Source organism: Ambystoma mexicanum, chromosome 8 (assembly GCF_040938575.1).
Source record: "Ambystoma mexicanum isolate Mex_15411 chromosome 8, UKY_AmexF1_1, whole genome shotgun sequence".
NCBI classification, from domain to species: domain Eukaryota; kingdom Metazoa; phylum Chordata; class Amphibia; order Caudata; family Ambystomatidae; genus Ambystoma; species Ambystoma mexicanum.
In genome coordinates this window covers 720,624,628-720,649,723 of record NC_090929.1, presented here as the reverse complement: position 1 = coordinate 720,649,723, position 25,096 = coordinate 720,624,628, and the positions used below count along the sequence as shown (strand labels likewise).

Genomic DNA, 25,096 nt, shown 5'->3' with positions numbered 1-25,096 from the left:
AAAGAACATCACTAAAATGGGTTATGCCATCTGTGTAAGAGAAGTAGATATGGTCCCCCATTTCTCCTAGACAATATATGTGTTCCTTTGCTTAGGATTTAAAATTCTACTTATTAGGATCTTTTTTAATATAATGCATGCAAAAGACAAAACGGTGCCTTGATCATATGAAGGTTTTCTCCCTGCAGCAATAATAATCATAGATTTGAAAAAAAAAATGTGGAGTTGTAGTGTAATGGAATAATTTATATACATTAATTGTACTATTTATTATTTTAAATGATTAGTATTATTTTATGGATTATTGTTTTATGAATTATAGTAGAATACACATGTATCTGACTGGCCGGAGTAGATAGCCCGCTCAGGATTTGGCATTTGGATTCCTGAACTTCCCATGTGCACTGCGCATACATGATCTCCCTTCAAGGTACTGTTCAAACTGGATGAGATTGGGGAAGGACGGGTATTAATAGGTTAACAATTCATGTGCACCTTTAACCAGACCAAAGTCCTCAAAGCTGAATTTTCCATACTACAGGGATGGTATATTTCTAGAGGTAGCAGGTCAAACATGACCCCTTGGTTCATGATCTTGAGTTCTTTCCAGTACTGCGGGAGTATTGTAGCAGTCCTGATTGTGACCAGGGTATTGTTCCAGTAGCCTAGGGCATAGGACAGGAAGGCGCGTTTCCTGGTTTTCTCTTTGCATGGAAGTTTAGGCTTGAGCCTTTCAATGGTCTTGCTCCTATAAGAGCACTTCCCACCTGAGCCTGCAGGTTTTGTGGATATGTAAGCTGGTTTTGGGGAAGTATTTGCCTTACATGTGCTGCAGGCAGTTTTGAAGTGCACTTGGCTGGGATGGGTTCTACTAGCAATTCTATTAGAATGGGGGATATGGTCAAATGTCTTACTTTGCCTAAAGAGATGTGCAGCATCATCGTGATCTGCCGTATGGAGGTGCCAGATGTGTGGCAAGGACGGTGGCGAGGTGGCTGTTGGCTCCATAGAAGTGTGAGACATCCAGGTCCTGGATGGCGGGAGGCAGGGTTTTTATCTTTTGGATGCGTGTTATTTGATACAAGGTGATTGAGGCTTTTTTGTTGATAATCAGAAGGAATGACTGCTATCGATAATGAACACTAGGGATCAGGCAGATAGGACCAACTGGGGTGTGGATCCATCATGGTTAATGTCGTTCAGAAACCCTGAGATGGCTTCTGGTTTAGATGTTATTTTATGTTACTTGGCAAATATATAGCGCCATATATATCATTGGTAAGACCTCAAAGCACTGGTAGGTTGAACGCCCTTGGGAACTGCAGTTCACGTCACTAGTAGAGAGAGTGGCGTATTGTGCATGGGCGCACTGGATATGTGTGCAGCTAGTGTGGTTGTTGCAAGATAGCTGCTTCTTAGCGGTAGGTGTGGTGCTGCGGAAATCAGTTGGATGTGTTCAGCCTGGAGGGTGGACACCTAGACTGAGTTCTGGTTGTGTTAGGCCTGAGGAGACGCCTAAGCTAGCCGGAATGTGCTCAGCTAGCTGTGTTTCATTAGGAAGATGAAGTGTTCGTGGGTGATGTTAGTATGAGAACAGCTAGCCCGAATTTATCATGGTATAGCTGAGTTCTAGTTGAATGATGGTGTATAGGAGAGAGTAAGCGTAGTAGTGTAATATGGTGGTTATCAGTAAAGCACCTGCGAACATGCACAAGAGCAGGTCAGGGGGGCATACATAGCGGCATATGTATATAAGGCAACAGGATGGATAGGGCTAAACATGTGATACAGACAACATAGGAATACAGGTACATAGCATATATAGGAGATCCAGATATGTACCATCCATAGCATCTGCATCGTTGACAGCATCCGCACCATCCATAGCATCCGCACCATCCCTAACATCCGCACCATCCATAGCATTCGTACCATCCATAGGATCCGGACCATCAATAGCATCCACACCATCCATAACAGTATCCGTAGCATCTGCACCATTCGCAGCATCCGCACCATCCGTACCATCCACAGCATCCGCAGTATCGGCAGCATCCGCACCACCTGTAGCATTCGCATCATTTGTAGCATCTGCATTGCCAGTAGTATCCATATCATCTGCAATATCCATAACATTCACACTGTCTGAAACGTTTATACCAACCATAGCATCTGTCAAATCCCTCACATCCACAGCATCTGCACCATCCATAACATCTGTGACATCTGCGCCGTCTGTGTCATCCGCACCATCCACGACATTCGCTTGGTCCATTCAAATCACTCCATCCGTTTCATCCACTCTATCCGTTCTCTCTATTTTATCTGTTCCGTCTACTCCATCCGTTCCAAGCACTCCATCCGTTCCATGCACTCCATCCGTTCCATGCACTCCATCCGTTCCATCTGTTCCCTCCGTTCTATCCGCTCCATCCATTCCATCCTCTCCATTCTCGGATCCATTCCATCCTCTCCATCCATTCCGTCTGGTCCATCTACTCGATCTGGTCCATCTACTCAATCTGGTCCATCTACTCAGTATGGTCCATCTACTCAATTTGGCCCATCCACTCTGTCCATTTCATCCGGTCCATCCATTCCATCCATTTTGTCTGTTCCATGCGTTCCATCCGTTCCATGCACTCCATACGTTCCATGTACTCCATCAATTCCATGCACTCCATCACTTCCATGCACTCCATCCGTTCCGTGCACTCCATTCGTTACATGCACGCCATCCGTTCCATGTCCGCCATCCGTTCCCTCCGTTCCATCCGTACCATCCGTTCCATCCGCTCCGTCCGCTCCATCCGCTCCGTCCACTCCATCCGTTCCGTCCACTCCATCCGTTCCGTCCACTCACCCGTTCCGTCCACTCCATCCATTCCATCTGTTCCATCCACTCTATCTGTTCCATTTGCTCCATGCGTTCCATTATTTCCATCCACTCCATATGTTCCATCCACTCCATCCATTTCATCCTTCCATGTGTTCCTTCTTTTCCATGTGTTCCATCTACTCATCCGTTTAATCCGTTCCATCAACTCTATCCTTTCTATGTACTCCATCCGTTCTATTCACATCATTCGATTTATCCAAACCATCTGATCTATCCACACCATCCGATCTATCCACACCATCCGATCTATCCACACCATCCGATCTATTCCATCCGATCTATTCACAACATCTGATCTATCCACACCATCCGATCAATTCACACCATCCGATCTATTCCATCCGATCTATTCACAACATCTGATCTATCCACACCATCCGATCAATTCACACCATCCGATCTATTCACACCATCCGATCTATTCCATCCGATCTATTCACAACATCTGATCTATCCACACCATCCGATCAATTCACACCATCCGATCTATTCACACCATCCGATCTATTCACGCCATCTGATCAGTCCACATCATCTGTTCCATCCACTCCATCATTTCCATCCACTCCATCATTTCCATCCAGTCCATCCGTTCCATCTACTGCATCCCTCAGGGTCAGTCATTTTTCAAAGAAACAAGCTGGGGGTAGATCTCTGTCTTCGGCTGGGGCCTCCCTCTGGAACAGCCTCCCTGCCACTCTAAAACTTGAGGAAAACCATCTCCGGTTCCGGAAGCACCTCAAGACCTTCCTCTTTTCTTCTGCCTTCGTTCCCCCTCTCCCCTGCTGATCTGTTCTCTCTTGGCACTGTGCACCTGGCCACCCTCTGTCCTCTGGGCCCAGGTACCTGCTCACCCTGCCACCTTCCCGCACTGCCTCCGGGCCACCTCTTGCACTGGGGTCTGTATCTGTACCCATACAGCCCCGCCCTTTTTCTTCCTGCACTTATCAGACCTACCCTGTTTGCTGCCTTAAACCTAGCACTTGCAAATTGCTAGCTGCACTACCACCGTTTGTTGCCTTGATTATTTATTTATTGTTATTTATCTGTTTCTCCTCTGCTTCGCACTTTCCACTTCTCCCCCCTTCCATGCACTTTTCCCCTCCCCCTCTCCCTTGCACTTGCGCGTTCTCAATGTCACTGGGCCTAGTAAGATCGCTGTTTTGTTCTCCCCTGTTCCCCTCCCTTGCCTTGTCGCGCTCTGAAACACTTGTGTACGAGCGCAATAGCAATAAAATATCAATATCAATCAATATCCACTCTATCCGTTCTATCCACTGTAACCGTTTCATCTACTTGATCCGTTCCATCTACTCTATCTGTTCCATCCATTCCATCCATTTCACTTACTCTATCCGTTTCACTCGATTTATCCATTTTAGTTACACTATCCGTTTTAGTCTTTCTATGACGTTCCATTGACTCCCTTTGCTCTTTTATTTACTTTGTTCAAACAACCCTGGATTTCTGTCTATTGTGACTTATTCATTCCATTTGTTCAAACCATCGATTCTTTATGGGAATAGCCACGTTTTCAGTAATTTGCGGAAAGACAGGTAGTCTTCGGTGTGTCGAATGTGGGGTGGAAGCTAGTTCCATAGAGTGGGGGCCAAGGCTGAGAATGAGGATCCTCCTAACCTGACTGAGTTGGTGTTAGGTATCACTAGGAGGAGGGCAGAGCTTGATCTTAGAGTGTGCGAGGGGGTGGTAGGGTTTTAGCTTGTCCTTTAGGTATAAAAGGCCGGTTTTATGCACTGCTCGATGGGAGATGCATAAGGTTTTCAAAGTCACCCTTCGTCCAACCGGCAGCCGGTGGAGAGTTATGAGAGCTGGAGACATGTGGTCTCTTGGGCCAAGTGCTAGAAGCATTTTGGCTGCAGCGTTTTGTGCTCTTTGTAATTTAATGAGGTGGTATGCTTGGACCGAGGTAGAGGGAGTTGGCATAGTCCAGTCTCGACATTACAATAGATTGGACAGCGGCGAGTCTGTTGGGAAAGGAGAGGTACGGAAAAATGCATCTAAGAATTTTGAGGTGATAATGACAGGACTTAGAGACGTTGTTGATTTGGCAAGAGAGGGTTAGGTCAGAGTCGAGAGTGCATCCAAGGTTTTTTACTGTGGTCGAGGTGGTGGGCGGATTGCCCATGGATGTGGGCCATGGTAGAGGGTGGGGGAGAAGCTTGGTGTTGCTGTACACCATGATTTCGGTTTTAGTGGGGTTTAGGAGGAGGTGGTTTGTAGTCATCCAACGATCAATGTCAAGGAGGCAGGCTGCGAGGTCGGGCTGACAGTTTGAGTTTAGGAGTTTTAGGATTATTTGGGTGTCAGCGGCGTAGGTATAGCACAGGATATTGTGCTGGCGGATTATTCCTGGGAGGGTGGACATATAGAGGTTGAACACGAGGGATGATAGGCATGCTCCTTGTGGAAGTCCGGAATTGATTGGTCGGGCGGCGGAAGCAAAGGTGGAGAGGAGGGTTATTTGTTTCCTATTGTTGAGGAAGGATGCTATCAATTTGAGAGCGTTTCCATGGATTCCTAGGGAGTGGAGGCGCTCGAGGAGGATTGAGTGCTTGATTGTGTCAATGGCGGCATAGAGGTCTAGAAGGAGTAGTGCAGCACATCCCGCGGAGTCTGCAGTGATCTTAAGGTCTTCTCAGATTGAGGTCAAAGTGGTTTCGGTTCCGTGTTGTGGTCTGAAGCCTGATTGTGCAGGGTCTAGGAGATTGTTGTATTCGACAAAGGTATTTAGTTGGGAGTATGCGGTTCGATCGATGAGTTTAGCAAGGAACCTGGTGTTTGAGATGGGGTGGTAGTTTTTGGGGTTGAGGGGGTCGAGGGAAGGCTTTTTTTAGAAGAGGCTAGACATGTGCAGTTTTTAAGGCGTCAGGAAAGATTCCCGAGGAGAGGGAGTAATTTATGATGGTTCTTGCATACTCTCCTGCGCAGGTGGATGCAAATATTTCTTTGAGGATTGAGGCGGGCAGGGGTGAAGGGGGGGAGCCAGATGGTTTCCGGGCGGAGAGAAGCTTGAGAAATTCGTCACTCGATATTGGTTTGAAGGCGTCAAAGGTGGGTTGGGTTGTAGTTGCTGTGGCAGGCGGGGGGTGACTGGTAGGGCGGGAGGTTTACGTGGTGGGGACAGGTGGGTCAGTTTGTTGTTGAGAGAGCAGTGGTGTAGAAGGGGGAGAGAGTGAGTCGCAGAGTGACTGAGATGGGGTGGATTGGGTGAAGGTACAGGTTGGTTTGGTGAATTCAGAAATGATTTTGTGGAGTTCCTTGCTTGGGTTTTCACAGTTGAGAATTCGAGAGTTGTAGTGGACTTTTTTTGCTTTTCGTATTTCGGCTTTGTAGTGGCGATGGTGCCGGGCCAGTGTGGATCTACTCAGGTTGTTTTTATCTTTCCGCCATTTGCGTTTCAGGGATTTATACAGTTGTTTTACAGTCTTCAGTTCTGTTGTAAACCATCTGGGATAAGGGCCACAGCGAGCAGAGGATTGGCAAGTGGGGGTGAGCGGGATTAGTGAGATATTGAGCCACGAGTCAAAGGAGTCGATGGTTAAGGGTTCGTTACGTGGGATGGTTGAGGGAGGAGTTTGAAGTAGGGCATGGGCTAGGTCGGGCAGGATCTTTAGTTTCTTCCAGCATTTGCGTTGATTGGGGGGTTCTGGTTCAGGTATGGGGATGGGGGCAGGCGAGCGAATGGTGAAAGGCACAATGAAGTGCTCAGACCAGATCATAGGTATAGGGGGGCTTAGATGTATCTGTTCATGTGAGCTAAAGATGGCATCAAGAGTGTGTCCTTTAGAGTGAGTTGGGCCGTTCATGTGAAGGCAGAGGTTAAGCGCATCTGGGCAGTCGACCAGTGAGTGGGTCATGGGGTTGGTGGGAACGTCGAGCCAAATATTGAAGTTCCCTAGAAGAGTGAGGGTGGGATGGTTTATTTGGATGGTGGCTATCGAATCACAGAGGTTGCTTGAGAATGGTCTGTCATAGCCAGCGGGTCTGTAGATGATTAGGAATCTGTGGGAGAACGTTGGGGGAAGGAATAGTTTGACGAGAAGCGATGGTCGATGATTGAGGTGGAGAAGTGTGACTTGAAGGCGATTGCTACTCCTCCTGCTCTTGAGGGTCAGTTGACTGGAAGGAGGGAGTAGTCCGGGGGAAAGCTTCATGGGCGATAGGGGCAAAGTCATCGGAGAACCAGGTTTCCGTGATAAAGACTGGGTCTGGATTGTCTGAGGCAAGGAGGCCATGATGGATGACATAGTATGGCAAAAACCATTTTGGTGGGATTGAGTTTTAGGTAGGTGGATGTGATCCAAACTTTGAAGTGGGAAAGGCATTTCCTTAGGTATGAAATGTCTTGAGTACAATTTGTTTTGAGGTGTAACTGCATATCATCCGAATATTGGTGAAGTTAGATATTATGGTCATTGAGAGGTAACCTTTGTGGTTCCATATAGAGTAAAGAAGAATTTACAGGTATATGAAATGCACTTTTTCATTGATATGATTTTATTTAACCAAAAATAGTAATAATAATCCAAGAAATCTAGATGAACAAATTATTTCTTGCAAATTGCAATGTATGATTTTCAGACGGTGTACTCAAACAATACATTTTCCAGAGATCTGGTCATATCCATGGGTAACAACACTAGGCAAAAGGCAAACACGAGTTTCTCACTACTTGTGTCTTAGTGTATATACATAAGGTAAGTGCTTCTTCAGGGCCTGCATTTATTCATGGTAGCATTTTCTTATATCAGGTGAGACAGATGTTTACTAAATGATAGTTCTGAGATACAGAGTTCCTCCTTCTAAATTGTCATGAGTTAGGTTTCATTTCAACCCCCAGAGACGAATATCTGCTTTTGATACTGTTTTTTTGCATCCTGATACTGACGAACATACTGGTGTTTTGATGATGAACATGGAAAACATTTTCAGAGCACTGAGAATGGCTGGTAGCTCTCTCCAGTTGGAGGACCTCTTGGACATAATGGGTGACCATCCTCCCTGGACGGATCCATCCAATCAGGTTGTTCCCCTACCCAGGCGGCTGGCATCTGTCTTCATAATCACTGGGTTTCGTGGATCAAGAGACATTTCTGGCAAAAGTGAGCCAAGTTGGCATCATCATGGAAGGCTCTTCCAATTATCAGGAGATGTTTGCATCTTTTGCTTATGTCGCTGGATCCCACTTCGTCAACAGGAAGGTTATGAGAGGATCCCACTGAAACTTTGATAAGGGACCTTATAAAACGGTTGCAGCCGTGTTTCCTTGAGATGTCAAACACATTCCAGTTTGAGCTTTTACATGGATTAGAGGATTTAGCAATCTGCTCACAGGCTTTAATATCCTTGTAGGAGAAAAAACATTGAATTGTTTGTACACATCTGGCACCATTGCCTTCTTTGTACAAAGTGGCACCTATGTACTCCATCTCTCAGATGGGAGTACGCACCTTTTTGATGATTACTTAGAAATCCCAAACGCTTTAGGAGTGTCCTGGGGCATCCCTAAGTATCTATACTCTGTTTCTGCATAAATTAGCCAGCAATCCGGGAGTGGATACATTTGACCCCCTTCTTCCTAACACTGGTTCAACCATCTAGCAAAAGGTTCGGGTGCCGATTTCAATCCAAATGACTGGACCTTGCTTTGGAATTGTTGTTTTAATTCAACAAACCAAAGAAACCGGTTTGGAATGTGATAAGCCTCTTGTGCCTTTTTTAAGTCTACTGATGTCACACAATCCTTGTTTTCAGCAATAGGATAACTTGCAGAACCATCTCCGTTTTGGAATGGATTGCTGGGATTCATCTGAACCCCCTGATACCTTTGGGGCATGATCTATTTATCAAATGTTTAAACAGCTGTCTATTTGCAGAAGGTGATCATTTCCCTAGCAGTGAATAAGACAAAACTTCCCAGCCATGAACGTGTCATCCGCATTGGATCCGAACAGCATCCTACTTCAGGCATATGCAGTTAAATAATCTTGTAACTTCTGTATTCCAGTCTCATGCTCAGGGGTGGACTGGCCTATAGGGAACTCTGGAGAATTCCTGGTAGGCCTCTGCGGCCTGGGCCTCTTTTGTGTGCTAATATGTTTTAATTTCACATTTTCTCATAGAAAAGGGGTTGGGCTTGCTGAACATTTGTAGTATGCGGCCACTTTGAAAATTATTTCGAGAGCCGCTTTTGGTTCCCAGTCCACCCCTGCTCATGCTATATATATTTTGCCAAGTCGACATTCATACTCCAACTGATAAAGATGTTGTTGTGACAACTGGATTTGCTGTTCTGTGTGTAGCAATGTATCTGCACACGTTCCTCTTCTTCCATCGCTAACTAAACTGCATAGATCAGGGACGGAGCAAAGTAAACATCTCATATGCCCACGTTGAGGGAGAGGTTTGCTCCAGCATTGGCCTTTCTTGTGGTTGCCACAACTCTCCAGTGCACAACATCCAGGAGGTGCACATCCTCTGCAACTGTTGATGCTTTTCCTTACACACTTGGAGTTATGCCTCCCACATGTCCTACTTAAGCTCAAGACTCATCGGATCCCTTGACTGGATATCTCTTGGAGACAAGCTTTGGAAGCATGATTTTTCTGAAAGAAATGGCAGTATCATATTTACTCAGTCTCCTTTATCCTCTGTGTTCTGCACATCTAGAAGACATTCTACATTCTGCTGCACATGTGCAAGAACTTCCAAGCACTTCGCTTTCGTAACGTACCAGCCCTTGGAGTCCTCATCCTGAGCATCTCAAGATCCATTTGGTGCAGTGTTTCTGTATTTTCAGTCTTCACATCCTGCAGAGGCTATCCCATCTCAACTGACTGACACTTACTACAGGTTTTGGGAAGCCCAGTGGATTGGGAGAGATCTCAGTTGTTATCTTGGTTGCTTTGATGAGAATGCCTGGATCTCATTCTGTGGTTATTTCCAGTTTTATCACATACGGATCTATCGTGGGAGTGAGCATGGTTATGTCTGACAGCATTTTGCCAGCACGCTGATCTGCGAATGTGGACAGAACGCGCTTGGGAAACTGTATATCCAGCCAATGTCTGATGAAAGGAAGTCCCTTGAATAACCCCTGATGCATCATTCGCGAGAGTCCCTCACATGGTGACACTTCTCTGGGGGTGTGAAATGGAGGAAGTGTTCTTTCTGAAAGGACTCTCTTGGACCGTCTCACAAACGCATGCACTCATAGTGGTCTCAGGATATATCCACTCAGTATTATTACCTTAGCGGGCTCCTGTTCTGAGCCGACCACACTCTGCTCGCCCGTGGTGCTCTATGATGATGTCATCAGGAGTCTACCCTGTAATTGCGCAGGACACGCCTCTTACCCTGCCGGCACTGACAGTTGTGAAGGAAAATCAAAACCCCTTACTACGTAATCGACTCAGCCACATCCCAGTACCGACGTTGGACTGCAGAAAAATGTCTTTGCAACCAGTATCTGCAGCACTATTGCGTGCCCATGGGCAGGTGTGCCCGCCATAGCTTTGCTGTCACTAGAAATCAAAAGAGAAGGATGTAGTCCAACCCATCTCCTTATAGGCCCAGGTAAGAGGCAGTGCCTGAGTAGGTAGGGGCTCCCAGTAGAATCTTTACTTTAACTAAAAAGTTCTGAGGGGATGCAAGGAGGCCTCAATTAATTGAGTAATGTGGGGGGGCGGGGGGTTACTCAGGGGTAATTATGTACATTGTCATTCAAGACTTTTTCCAATAGTTACCTTGTTTAGTGTTCCATCTCTTCTGTTTCATATTTTGAGTAGTTCATTTGTTAAATCAGCATGATAGGGTCTCCGCGACACTGACATGGTGGTCAAATGGATGCAGCAGGACTCCAACCTCCTTGGGTCATGGCAAAAAAATGTATATGCGGCGGCAGAGAGCTCTACCGCCTCCTGCATGCTCATTAGACTCCTGGCTCCACAACGTAGCACCACAGGGAGGTCCCTCCACGCGTTTGCCAATATACGCACAGGTTACTTGCAAACACATCTTTTCATTCATTTGTGTGTCTGAAACAGACCTTGCTTGGGCTGACCCAACTGGTCCCATTGAGTTGCCATCTGTTTTGGTGCAGATATCCCACCCCTGATCTCCTGCACTACATGTCTCTAGACTGTAAGAAAACATGAGCATTAGGCCTCTATAGAGGTAAGGCCCACTGAGGCTGGGAGTGCTCTTATAAATTAGGACAATAAAGCTTTTTCATTGTATTTTTAAACGGAGTTTGAATGCAGCAGGAACAAAATAGAAATTTGCTGGTGCATGATCCCGGGAGACGGGTGGTGGTATTCCGCCGGCATACTGATGATCCTCGCATCCATGTCTCAATTACTCTTAATCCGGGCTCTGCAAGCTCAGCCTTGTCACTCTGTCCATCAGACGCCGCTGCCTGTAATTGCTCGCAGTGGATGGAATTGAATTGCTTCTGCAGGCCGTACAGTCAGACACAATTGTTTAAAACTTGATGAGACAGAACAGAAGCGTCATTAATCAGAGGGATTCCCCCAGCGCCTGTCCACAGAGAATTCATACATACATGCAGCACATAGGTGCCCGCCACCTCAGAATGACACGGAGTAAGAGTTGGGCAACGGCTTCATGCAGATGTGTGAGTATCTAGTTTGTAAAATGGATATTATAGCAAAAAGTGAAACATATTTTAGCAAGATGGTCTTGACTGTTTAGGTCGAATTGGTGACAAGTGTTGCAGTTTGTAATTTTTTATCATCTCTGCACCACGTGCTTGTCTGATTATTCTTGAATTCTATTTGGAACTGGGGATAATAATAGGACCCCATAGGGGATCTTTTTTCTTTTCTAAATTCCTTTTTCCCCCTCGTTCTCTTTTGCTTTCTGTTTTGGTCTCGCCTTTCATACAGTTGATGGGATGCCTCTCCCTTGTGCTTTTTGATCCCCCTGCAGGGCAGGGTGATTGTTTGGTAGTTATGCACTTTATTTGTATATATTCAACATAGATTGTGTGTTTTTATGCTGTTTTACCATGGATTCAGCATTATGTGTTATGTAATTTAATATGTAAACAATAAAGATAATTTGATTTTATATTATCCTTGACCTGGCCTATCCCCTCATTGGGCTCTTATACTGATAGTTACCTACTTCGCTTTTCTAGCGGTTTGACCCGCGTGACCCTACTCCCTTTGGCTGCTTGAAAAGAAATGCTACAAGCATTGCTCATAAAAACTCCACGAGTTAAGAGCTCACCTAAGAGATCTGTATGCAGCTCGTAGACAAAGAATTGAACATCCACAGGGCCCACTTAGGCCATCAACGCTAAAGAAAATTTGGTAAATGTTAAACTGGACAATAAGGATTATCAGGGCCCGGCGGTAAGCATTTGGCCGATCAGGATGCTCGGATCATAGACAATACTTCATAATAGATGGCCGCGTTCATGGCAACCTGTTTGGCCGCTCCAGCTCTTCCACTTTTGCCACACATCGCTACCAGCCTTTAGCCAATCGCCTCCCAGCAGCCTCCTCACCGACCTGCCTTTGATGTAGCACCAGAGCTGCCATCTCCTCTCCGTTAGACTCTTTTGCCACTATATAAATGGGTGATGGGCTTACCTGGGGCATCCATCTCCAAATCACCCCGGACTGTGTGCCAAGATGCTAATAACCATATTGACGCCCTATACAAGTTGGTGAATCTGCTCACCGGCATTAACTTGAGCAGCAGGCCATTACCAACCGGTCTGCCGTGCCAATCTCATCATTCTGGCTTAAGTTATTGGAGGGTTTAGAAGAGGGAGGAATCCGACATGAAGCACAACATAACAAGCATTGGCAACGCCAGGAGCTTTAGCCTGTCAAATGTCAAGGGTAGTCTCAAATGGACATATACACGTCATGCTATGCCAAGGAAAACAATACACTTCACACCACTATACCTGATAGCAATCATTACAGTGCATAACACAAAACAGACCCACATTTCAAACGAGACGTAGAGAGAAAAAAAACCAAACACTGTTCAGTCAGCCGAGCCACTCTCTGAGACCGATTCCATTCAAATGACAGCAGAGGCAACCCGTTGCCACTAAGGCACACACATAGGGCCTTATTTACAGAGCATTTTCCAATGGGATTGCACCATTATAAAACACATCTGAGAATTAGGCCCTCAATGTTCCCTTTGCAGTAAATCACAATCTCAGAAATCCTACAGAGGGAATGTCAATAACATCAAAAAGTGCATATGCTTGCAAACTTGCTATCGACCACTACCCAGACCGATCGTTTTTGTTAATTTACTCCAAAAGCGCATTTGGCTACCCCGAAGATCAATAAGTACAGTAAGTATGTAGTGCCCCTCATAGCTGATTAGTCTCTTGGCCTAATGACTGGTGCTGAAGGCTGAGTGCACATGCTGGGACTCGAACCCGTGACCTTCAGGCTACAAGCCCATCTCTGCAATGGAGGCATCCGTTCATTGGCAGAACAGGTGCCGACAGGAAAGGAATGACAAAGGGAAGGGAGGGGGAAAAGGAAGCACCTCTTAGATAAAAGTTAGATGGAGCCACACCTGCCCAATTGCTGGTCCCACTCTAATACACTCTGAAGATGATGAAGATTAAGAGAGAGGCCTCCAATATTGCTGCATAGGGCTCAGGCAACAGCTGATGCAGGTGTGTGGCAATTATCTTTTTAAGAATGATTACGAAGAAAGGGTTTGTTCGTAATGCGAAGGACTGGGGCATTATATGCTGCTTGTCACTTTAGGAGAGAGCGCTATCAGCCTTGAAATCAGAACAGGAAGGATACAGGCCGGTGGAACTTTAGAATTGTAATCTGGGGATGTGGGGGGAAAAGGGAAATGCTGGAGTAAGAGGCTGAAAGAATCCCCTCGCAATATGAGCCCATGCTCCCCTAACAGATCCTATCATCTATGTGATGTACCCCACACTCCTATATCCATGTGACCAAGCACAGTATGCTATATGTGCTCCTGTTAATTGCACCCCAGGCTATCCATCCATGTGCCTCCAGCTCTTCAACTGGTCATTCCATGTGCCCCTAGCTCCTCACCCTGTCACCCTGTCAATCCATATGCCCCTCTCCTCACCCTGCCATTCCATGTGCTCCTAGCTCCTCACCCTGTCACCCTGTCAATCCATATGCCCCACTCCTCACCCTGCCATTCCATGTGCTCCTAGCTCCTCACCCTGTCAAACCACGTGCTCCTGCTCCTCACCCTGTCAATCCGGGTGATCCTAGCTCCTCACCCTGTCAAACCACATGATCATGCTCCTCACCCTGTCAATCCGGGTGCCCCTACCTCCTCACCCTGCCATTCTATGTGCCCTACCTCCTCATCCTGTCAAACCACGCACTCATGCTCCTCACCCTGTCAATCCGGGTGCCCCTACCTCCTCACCCTGCCATTCTATGTGCCCTACCTCCTCATCCTGTCAAACCACGCACTCATGCTCCTCACCCTGTCAATCCGGGTGCCCCTAGCTCCTCGCCCTGTCATTCCATGTGCTCCTAGCTCCTCACCCTGTCAATCCGGGTGCCCCTACCTCCTCACCCTGCGAAGGACTGGGGCATTATATGCTGCTTGTCACTTTAGGAGAGAGCGCTATCAGCCTTGAAATCAGAACAGGAAGGATACAGGTCGGTGGAACTTTAGAATTGTAATCTGGGGATGTGGGGGGGCAAAGGGAAATGCTGGAGTAAGAGGCTGAAAGAATCCCCTCGCAATATGAGCCCATGCTCCCCTAACAGATCCTATCATCTATGTGATGTACCCCACACTCCTATATCCATGTGACCAAGCACAGTATGCTATATGTGCTCCTGTTAATTGCACCCCAGGCTATCCATCCATGTGCCTCCAGCTCTTCAACTGGTCATTCCATGTGCCCCTAGCTCCTCACCCTGTCACCCTGTCAATCCATATGCCCCTCTCCTCACCCTGCCATTCCATGTGCTCCTAGCTCCTCACCCTGTCACCCTGTCAATCCATATGCCCCACTCCTCACCCTGCCATTCCATGTGCTCCTAGCTCCTCACCCTGTCAAACCACGTGCTCATGCGGTTCAGCCTGTCAATCCGGGTGCCCCTATCGCCTCATCCTGTCATTCCATGTGCTCCTAGCTCCTCACCCTGTCAAACCACGTGCTCCTACTCCTCACCCTGTCAATCCGGGTGATCCTAGCTCCTCACCCTGTCAAACCACATGATCATGCTCCTCACCCTGTCAATCCGGGTGCCCCTACCTCCTCACCCTGTCATTCCATGTGCTCCTAGCTCCTCACCCTGTCAATCCACGTGCTCAAGATCCTCGCCCTGTCAATCCGGGTGCCCCTAACTCCTCATCCTGTCATTCCACATGCTCCTAGCTCCTCATCCTGTCAACAGGGGTGCCCCTACTTCCTCACCCTGTCATTCCATGTGCTCCTAGCTCCTCACCCTGTCAAACCACGTGCTCATGCTCCTCACCCTGTCAAACCGGTTGCTCCTAGCTCCTCATCCTGTCATTCCACATGCTCCTAACTCCTCATCCTGTCATTCCACGTGCTCCTAGCTCCTCATCCTGTCAACAGGGGTGCCCCTACTTCCTCACCCTGTCAAACCACGTGCTCATGCTCCTCACCCTGTCAAACCGGGTGCTCCTAGCTCCTCACCCTGTCATTCCACGTGCTCCTAGCTCTTCACCATGTCAATCCGGGTGCCACACCTCCTCAGCCTGTCATTCCACGTGCTCCTAGCTCCTCACCCTGTCAATCCGGGTGCCCCTACCTCCTCACCCTGCCATTCTATGTGCCCTACCTCCTCATCCTGTCAAACCACGCACTCATGCTCCTCACCCTGTCAATCCGGGTGCCCCTAACTCCTCGCCCTGTCATTCCATGTGCTCCTAGCTCCTCACCCTGTCAATCCGGGTGCCCCTACCTCCTCAGCCTAACATTCCATGTACTCTTAGCTCCTCACCCTTTCAAACCATATGTTCATGCTGCTCACCCTGTCAATCCGGGTGCCCCTACCTCCTCACCCTGCCATTCCACATGCTCCTAGCTCCTCACCTTGTTAATCCGGGTGCCCCTACCTCCTCACCCTGCCATTCCACATGCTCCTAGCTCCTCACCCTGTTAAACCACATGTTCATGCTCCTCACCTGTCATTACGGGTGCCCCTACCTCTTGACCCTGCCAATCCACCCGCTCAAGCTCCCCACCATCTCAATGTGGGTGCCATGTCAATCATTGTCCCCTAGGCCCCCTCACTCGCCCTATCCCATTCTCCTTGGATAGTGGGGCAATGTGCTCCAAGCTCGATGTGCCCAAGGGTGCATACAGCATGCCCTTCCACTCGGGTTGACAGTCGCTCAAGCTCCGCGCACTGTCCATATTCCCAGCTGCTCGGGCATAGATATGCACCCTAAATACGGTCTGTCCCCGAGTCTCCCGTTCCCTGAGGTGCCTACACTCTCCCCATGAGCGCTACGCTCCTCGCAGTGCCTGTCCATGTTTTCCAAAGCGCCCCACAAATCATCTGCAACAACCTGGTCACAACCTCATCCCACATGCCCTCAGCCCCTCAAGTGTCTGGCTGCCCATGTGCTTCTTGCAAATCACACTCCCACACACTCCTTCCTGTGGACCCATCTGGCTTGTGCCCCAACAAAAGGTTCATGTGTGGGGCCTGACAGGATGTCATGGGCACAGATCAGGATAAGCACTTCGGTAGTGCTTACTGCAAACCCATTCTATGTTGAGTCCATGGCCCCACCCAGAACTGCTCTGAAGCGGCTTCACAGGGAGCCCTTTGAAAGGAAGACCATAGCTGGTCAGATAGCACAGGAGTAGAGCGCTCGCTTTGACATCCATGCAGTGACTGCTGATGCAGCTTCGTATCCCGGCAGGGCCAAACTCAGCCTTTCAACCTTCAGAGGTCGATAAATGAGCACCACACACCTTGGGAAATAATAAGAAGTGCTCAGATGCCTGAGGGTTCGTAGCGCTATATAAATGCTAAATTGTTATTATTGGCTTGCAGTGCCACCATGAGAGCTTGTCCATTCTCTGTAGCCTGAGCCCTTGCTTGCCTGCATTAGGCATATTGAACGAATTAGTATGTGATTAGCTATCTAGCAAACTGCTTTTCTTTGTCTTAAAATGAACCATATTGCAGACAGTTTCCCCGTGGACCTCTCCATGCGCCCCTGATTCACTGCAGTTTAAAAAACGGAGCATTTGCTCTAAGCCTTCGCCTCTAATTATGCGCACCTGCCTCCAGTGCTCACATGGTCTGGTTATGGTCCCAAGAGTCCTAGGCTGCGCACACTTCCGGTTCCTGGTACCTTAGACTCTGCCCACGTTCCCAAGACACCCCCTGCGGTCTCATATGTACCCACTATGCTTCACAATGCATGTCCATTCGGCTCAAACTCCTCCTCAACGTGGAATCCTTCAGGACCAAATCTTTGCCCCCCAAATCATTCATTACCAGCAGAAATCGAAAAAACTTGAACAAAGAGGCGTTACGTCCCTGGGCTCAATCCTTGAATACCGATATAGGTGAATTAGAGGATCTAGATGCTATGTCAGACATGCTCACAAATTCACTAAAAACAGTGACTGACAAGCTTGCTCCCACTAAAAATAAAATGAAGCGTACTGATCATAATAATAACTGGTTCTCCAAGGAGTTATCAGAACTAAAATCCAAGAAAAACAAACTCTATCATGCATGGAGAAATGATAAATCCTCCAGTAATCTAAAATTATATAAAAGTAGTGCTGGAAACTTTAAAAAAGAGGTCATAACAGCCAAAAAGGAGGCATTGAATGAGAGGATCACCAATGCCAGATCAGACTGCAAGGAGCTCTTCAAAATATTAAAAGAACAAACACACACGTCAGGACCCACTCCAGCCCCGATTAATAAAAATAAGGCTTTGTGTACAGAAATTCAATCAGCTATGTCTAACAAACTAGATAAGATCAAAGAAACTATAGAGACTAAAATCTAAGATCCTACACTCCACAGCTAAAGATAAATATCAACCTATATTTAGTTTTTCGCCCATATCAGAAGAGGAATTAGCAAAAACTATCAGTCAACTCAAGAGCACAAGCTGTAAAGGCGATCCATGCTCGGCCATTATAATTAAGGAATGCTTACCCACATTAATACCAGCTCTGACTACATTTGTTAATGCCTCATTTGAGTCAAAGGTAGTGCCTGCTAATCTGAAAAATGCATTGATTAAACCTTTATTAAAAAAGCCCAATCTATGCCCGCTTACCCCTGCTAGCTACAGGCCTATTACTAATACTCCCTTTCTCCTTAAGATACTAGATCGGGTGGCATACAATCAGATTTCCTTATTTCTGGAACAGAATCAAATTCTACATAACTATCAATCAGGGTTCCGTGCCAATCATGGCACGGAAACAGCGCTTCTTGCCCTTAAATCCCATCTTATTAAGGTTATGGATAAAGGTCAGATTGCCTTATTGATGATTTTGGATCTTTCTGAGGCCTTTGACCTGGTGGACCATTTGATTCTGTCCACCAGGTTAAGAGAGAATGTGTCTTTTTCGGAAGAGGCCATTCAATGGATATCATCCTTCCTAAAGGATAGGCAAATTAGAGTTGCCAGTGAATTAGCAGAAGCTGATCCCATGCTCTTATTATATGGAGTCCCACAGGGAGCATGCGTGTCTCTGTGTTTTTATAACATCTTCATGATCCTCTTCTTCCAGATGCTGGAAGAGGAAGGGATTGTGTTTGCCAATTACGCAGATGACACGCAATGCATCCTACCCATCTCAGGAATACATCAAAAAGATGAAGTTTCCATTAATGAAATCTATTTGAAGATACAAAATTGGATGGTATCCAACGTTTTGGCCATTAACAGTGCCAAAACTGAGCTCCTCCTTGTAGGTTCTCCAAGCAAATTGGATAAATTAGGAGCAGAATATAAGAATATCAACCTGGACAATTGCGTTATCAAAACTTTGTCCAAGGTTAAGACTCTGGGCGTATGTCTGGATAGACGTTTAAATATGAAGGCGCAGGTGAATAGCCTCGTCTCGTCAGCCTCCTACTTTCTTAAACGTTTCCGCCATCTTCGCCCATTCATCTCTGAAAAAAATTGAGAAACTGTGGCTAGAGCCATTATCGGCTCAAAATTAGACTATGGCTGCAGTCTTTTGGTGGGTATCCCCCAGACAGAGATCCATCGCCTTCAGGTAATCCAAAATGGGGCAGTAAGAGTAGTGAAGGGCCTGAGAAAAAGAGACCATGTCTCGCAGGCCAGAAGGAGCCTCCACTGGCTACCGGTTGGAGAAAGAATTCGGTTCAGGCTCCTTCTGATCACTCAAAAATCTATTGTAGGTCCAATGCCATCATATGTGAAGGAAGCCATAATCGTGAAAGACAAAGGAAGGTCACTGAGATCGGAAAACTCAAATATACTCACCGTTCCCCGTCACAAGATCAACAAAACAAGGCAAGGGTCTTTTGAAATAGCGGCCCCCACTGCCTGGAATGCCCTCCCAACCTCAATAAGAACGTTGGTCTCAACAGAACTTTTACAAAAAAAGCTGAAAACATTGCTCTTTGTTTAGAGCTGTGCTATTAGTAACAACGGACAGCTTATAGCTCTGCTGTATGTGTAGTTTTGTTCTGTGCGTGTTAGTCTGCACCCATCAGCCTTCGGGTACCAGGTGTGCATTACAAATCATATAACATAACAGAATACTCTCTGCCCATGCGCTCTGGGCTCCTTGCACTGCCTGTGCATGTGCGCAAGGTACCTTAGACGTTCTCCTTGCGCACAAGGCAATCCACACTGTGTATCCATGTGCCCACTGTGGGCCGCATTACATGTCAGTTTGTCCCACGCCCCTCACTCTCTAGACATGTGGCCCAAACTCATTGCTCTAGTATGGCTCTGCCCCATGCCTATCCATATGATATGATATGATTGGTTATTTATAACGCGCTTAATACCCAGAGGTTTCTAAGCACTGACCCGGGTATCCGGTCATTCAATCGAATCCAAAGCATCGACCGACCATACCATTTAAAAAAACACATAAAAAAAAACATTGAATGCATTTTTTCCATGGTAAAGGGTTTAGTTTAGTTTAGTAAAAATGTGTTTTAATGTTTTAAAAAAGGGGGGCTGGGGATCCCCCGCATTTTAAAAAAAAATGAAGAAAAATGTTTTTTTTAGATGCTTTTTTTGTCAATGGTATGGTTGTCGATTGTTTGGCAGTCGATGGAATCACTATGAACCCTGACCCGGGATCGAACCTGTGTTGCTCTGTGTCTCTTGCTTCCAAGGCGAGCACATTGCCCCTGAGCTATCCTCCTGAGAGTGCCAAGCCTGCTGAGGTGGGTGGAAATGAGCTGTGCATTTTAGCGAAACGCACTCAGGCGAAACGCTGACAATAATACATTTATATCTTGATGGTTGTCTGGGCTTCATTATTTATGCCCCAGCTATATTGCATGCTTGACTCGAAAACAAGAGCGAAACGTGTAGTTATGAGTACGTGTACAAATGTTGCTTTGAACCGTTATGTATCAATTAGCCAAGAATGAGAAAAAATAATGTAAATTGGGTTTTTTAGTTTATTAATAGAATACCAGACTTGGGGCCTCATCACGAGTTGGGCAGTAACGCCGGCGTTATTAGCCCTACTGCCAAAACCCCCCGGCGCTATTAGCGCCGGATCACGGGTTTGGCGGTAATGGAATTCCCCATTCCCCACTGAGCCCATTCGGGAATGCCCCATTCCCCATTGGGCTCAATGGGGAATTTTCGCGCTCTTACCGTGGGCAGATTTCCCGCCGGCGGTAATAGCGCGAATTTTCAATGGATTTCCCCCCCAGCTCAGAGCAGGGAAGAAATCCGCCGAAGCCCTGATTTGGTGGACCCTTAAATCCGGCGGTAAAAGGGTTGCCGCCAAACTCGTGATGAGGCCCTTAGTTTTTATATTGATAGATCTATTGAACAGGTATATATAATCCAAGGGACTTGAAGCCCATAATAATAGTTTTTAGGCATTTGAAATTTTGCAAACTGTAGACACGCCAGGCGCATAACATGAGCGCTTCTTTTCCCCAGCCTCCTCGTGCCTCCCCGGTCCCTGCGTCTTCCACTGATTGATTGGTGGGAAATGTCCCCCTGTGAAGAGCAATCTGTAATGCTCGTAGGGTAAGAGCCCGCAGCACGCAACCTGTCAACATGTTTGCTAGCGAGGTTCTTGGAGCGTGACACAGCCTCCCCGTGGGCTACCCGGCTCCACTGAACGGGCAACACACAATTTTATGTTGGAATTGTAATGTTCAAGATGCTGTGGCGAGTGCGCGGGAAGCCTTTGGTTCAGACTTCTCTGAAAAGAAAGAACATTTGCACCTCAATTTACTCCTATCCGCTAAGCTGGACTGCCGCCACTCCTTTATCCCTGAAGCCAATCGCTATAAGAACAGGCTTTAAATTATCTGTGACAAGCTGAATTGAAAAAGCGCCTCCAATACGGAATCCAGGGTGATCACTCTGAGGTTTGCATAGAGCCGTTGTCATCCTCATCAAGAATCCTGACTGGTAGTCAATACGCTGTTTGACCTGGCAGAAGTCTCTTCCAATAGGCTTCCTGTGCCTCTCTCGGCGATTTAACCCTCTCCTGGTTCCCTTTGGCAATCTACCGGGACCCGGAGCACTCGAGAGCCTCTAGCCCAGGGGTGCACAACTGATTTTGACAGAGGGCCGAAAGTACCTTACATGAAAGTAAATGTGGGTGGGGCAGTGGGGTGTGGCGTGGCAGGGGGCTTTTTCAACACCCAATTTTTATTAAACACTATGCCCCCATGGCTCCCACCCCTCAACTAAACACTATGCCCCAAGACACCCACCCCTCGTGCAAACACTATGCCCCAAGACACCCACCCCTCGTGCAAACACTATGCCCCAAGACACCCACCCCTCATGCAAACACTATGCCCCAAGGCACCCACCCCTCATGCAAACACTATGCCCCAAGGCACCCAACCCTCATGCAAACACTATGCCCCAAGACACCCAACCCTCATGCAAACACTATGCCAGAAGACACCCACCCCTCTTGCAAACACTATGCCCCAAGGCACCCACCCCTCATGCAAACACTATGCCCCAAGACACCCACCCCTCATGCAAACACTATGCCCCAAGACACCCACCCCTCATGCAAACACTATGCCCCGAAACACCCACCCCTCATACAAACACTATGCCCCAAGACACCCACCACTCATGAAAACACTATTCCCCAAAACACCCACCCCTTATGCCAGAAGACTCCCACCCCTCATGCAAACACTATGCCCCAAGACACCCACCCCTCATGCAAACACTATGCCCCAAGACACCCACCCCTCATGAAAACACTATGCCCCAAAACACCCACCCCTCAAGCAAACACTATGCCCCAAGACACCCACCGCTCATGCAAACACTATGCCCCAATACACCCACCCCTCATGCAAACACTATGCCCCATGACATCCACCCCTCATGCAAACACTATGCCCCAAGACACCCACCCCTCAAGCAAACACTATGCCCCATGCCACCAGGCATGCACCATGCATACATACTCATACAGACCCCAACCCCCCACCCCTGCATACAAACTAACAAGTATAAACCATGCACCCATACAGACTTGAACCCCCACCCCCAACTCAACACACAAACTCACAAGCATACACCATGCACCCATACAGACCCAAACCCCCCACCCCAACTCACCAAACAAACTCACAAGCATGCACGCATACAGACCCGGACCCCTCCACCCCCACATCTCAACATACACTGAACGTGCACACAACAACAACAAACATTCAGGCATACCCGACCCCCCACCCCCCAGCATCTCAACATACACTGCACTTGCACACAAACACATTCAGGCAGACCCTACACTCACCCCACCCCCGCAACTCAACATAAACTCAACTTGCACAAAAAAACAAACATTCAGGCAGACCCGACACACACCCCACACCCGCATCTCAACATGCACTTTCACACAACAACAAACATTCAGGCAGACCCGACACACACCCCGCCCCCGCATCTCAACATACACTGAACTTGCACACAAACACATTCAGGCAGACCCGACACACTCCCTCCCTCTGCCTCTCAACACACACTGCACTTGCACACAAACACATTCAAGCAGACCCGACACACACACCCCACCCCCGCATCTCAACATACACTGAACTTGCACACAAACACATTCAGGCAGACCCGACACACACACCCCCTCCACATCTCAACACACACTGCACTTGCACACAAACACATGCAGGCAGACCCGACACACTCCCCCCTCTGCCTCTCAACACACACTGCACTTGCACACAAACACATTCAAGCAGACCCGACACACACACCCCACCCCCACATCTCAACATACACTGAACTTGCACACAAACACATTCAGGCAGACCCGACACACACACCCCCTCCACATCTCAACACACACTGCACTTGCACACAAACACATTCAGGCAGACACAACACACACCCACCCCCGCATCTCTACATACACTGAACTTGCACACAAACACATTCAGGCACACCCGACACACACACCCTGCACTTGCACACAACCACATTCAAGCAGACCAGACACACACCCCACCCCCGCATCGCAACATACACTGCAGACATACAAATACAAACACACCCGACACACCCCAACCTCCGCATCTCAACATACACTGCAGACATACAAATACAAACACACCCATACACACCCGACACACACCCCCACCTCCGCATCTCAACATACATACCAAAACAAAAAACACAGTCAGGACGGACCTGAGACAGACACACACACAAACATACAGCCCCCCCCACCATGTACTTACCCAGACGTGCTGGAACGCTGGCGAGGCTTCTGGCACTACCCAAATCGGTTTGGGTTGGGTGTACCTCTACATCTGTGCACCCCGGTGCTGTCAGCAAACCAGTTAGAATGAAGGAAGGAAACATATTACGCTCTAACCCCATTACCTCCCTTAGTTCGTATCTCCAGCCAGAATAATCTGTTTTGGACAGTCCCCCATAATATGTGCCAAGGTCCCCTTTACCCGACAATCTCTCCAGCATCAATCTCCTCACCCTCTTGTGATAGTGTGCAGTCTATCTGGGGTGTAGTACCATCTATGCAGTATCTTTACCTGTGTTTCAGTATGTGTGTACAGACTGAGCTTATTCATGTTTCCCTAAATATGCTACCAGACATCTCTGCTGAAATGTTACAGTTCAATTCTTCCCCCCATTTCCCTAAAAGTTCTATTCCCTATTTTGCTCATTATCCACTAGGCTTGTGTATGTCTTCCCTATCAGTACTCTCGTGCTGTAGGCTTCCAGCAGAACCTTCTCTAGGGACCGTTAATTCTGTACAGTCCCTTTTTTATCTATGGTTGCTTGACCCAGTGTCACAGTTGTTGATATATAATTCGATTATTTCCATGTAGATAGAACTCCTGTTTGTACTGCGTAAACATAGTCCCTAGCTTCCTGCAGCCGCCTCTATACCATTTATCGAATCTGCCATCTCTCAAAGCTGGTGTGAATTTGTCATTATCCTGTATTGGTCTAAATGGAGAAGAGAATGGCATTAATGAATTCTTACTTGAAACTAAGTCCCATGCCTCCATTGCACTTCTCGTTACCGTATCTAAGCATAGGCCCATCGCCCTCTGGTTCCTGCGCAGCCACGTCTGTTTCAAAATATATTGACCTGTTATGGCTTGTTCAATGAAAAGCCAATGCTTCTTCGATTCTGGCTGCATTAATTCCACTATTGTACTTATTTGAGAAGAGAGACATTAATTGGGTGTATTCGGAAATTCCAGCATCCCCTTTTTGCTGTTTGTCATTAATCTTTTTTGCATACCCAGGGTTTCATCACGCCCTATGTAAATGAGAGAATGTTGCTATTTTGGATACATTTGAAAGCTTTCATGGGTCTTCCCTGGGGCCATTTTTATAATTGCCATTCTCCTGAGCCATGTTGTTTATAATTTGCTACACCTATTTAGGTCTGAATTAATGATTTTAAAAATAAATAGGTAATTGGCCTGTTCAAGGACT

At 47.2% G+C, this 25,096-nt stretch overlaps 1 protein-coding gene across 2 annotated transcripts in view; it reads right to left on the bottom strand.

The window, feature by feature from the left end:
* Positions 1 to 25,096, bottom strand: part of OIT3 (oncoprotein induced transcript 3) — a 652,664-nt gene that overhangs the window by 385,426 nt on the left and 242,142 nt on the right. The window lies entirely within an intron of this gene.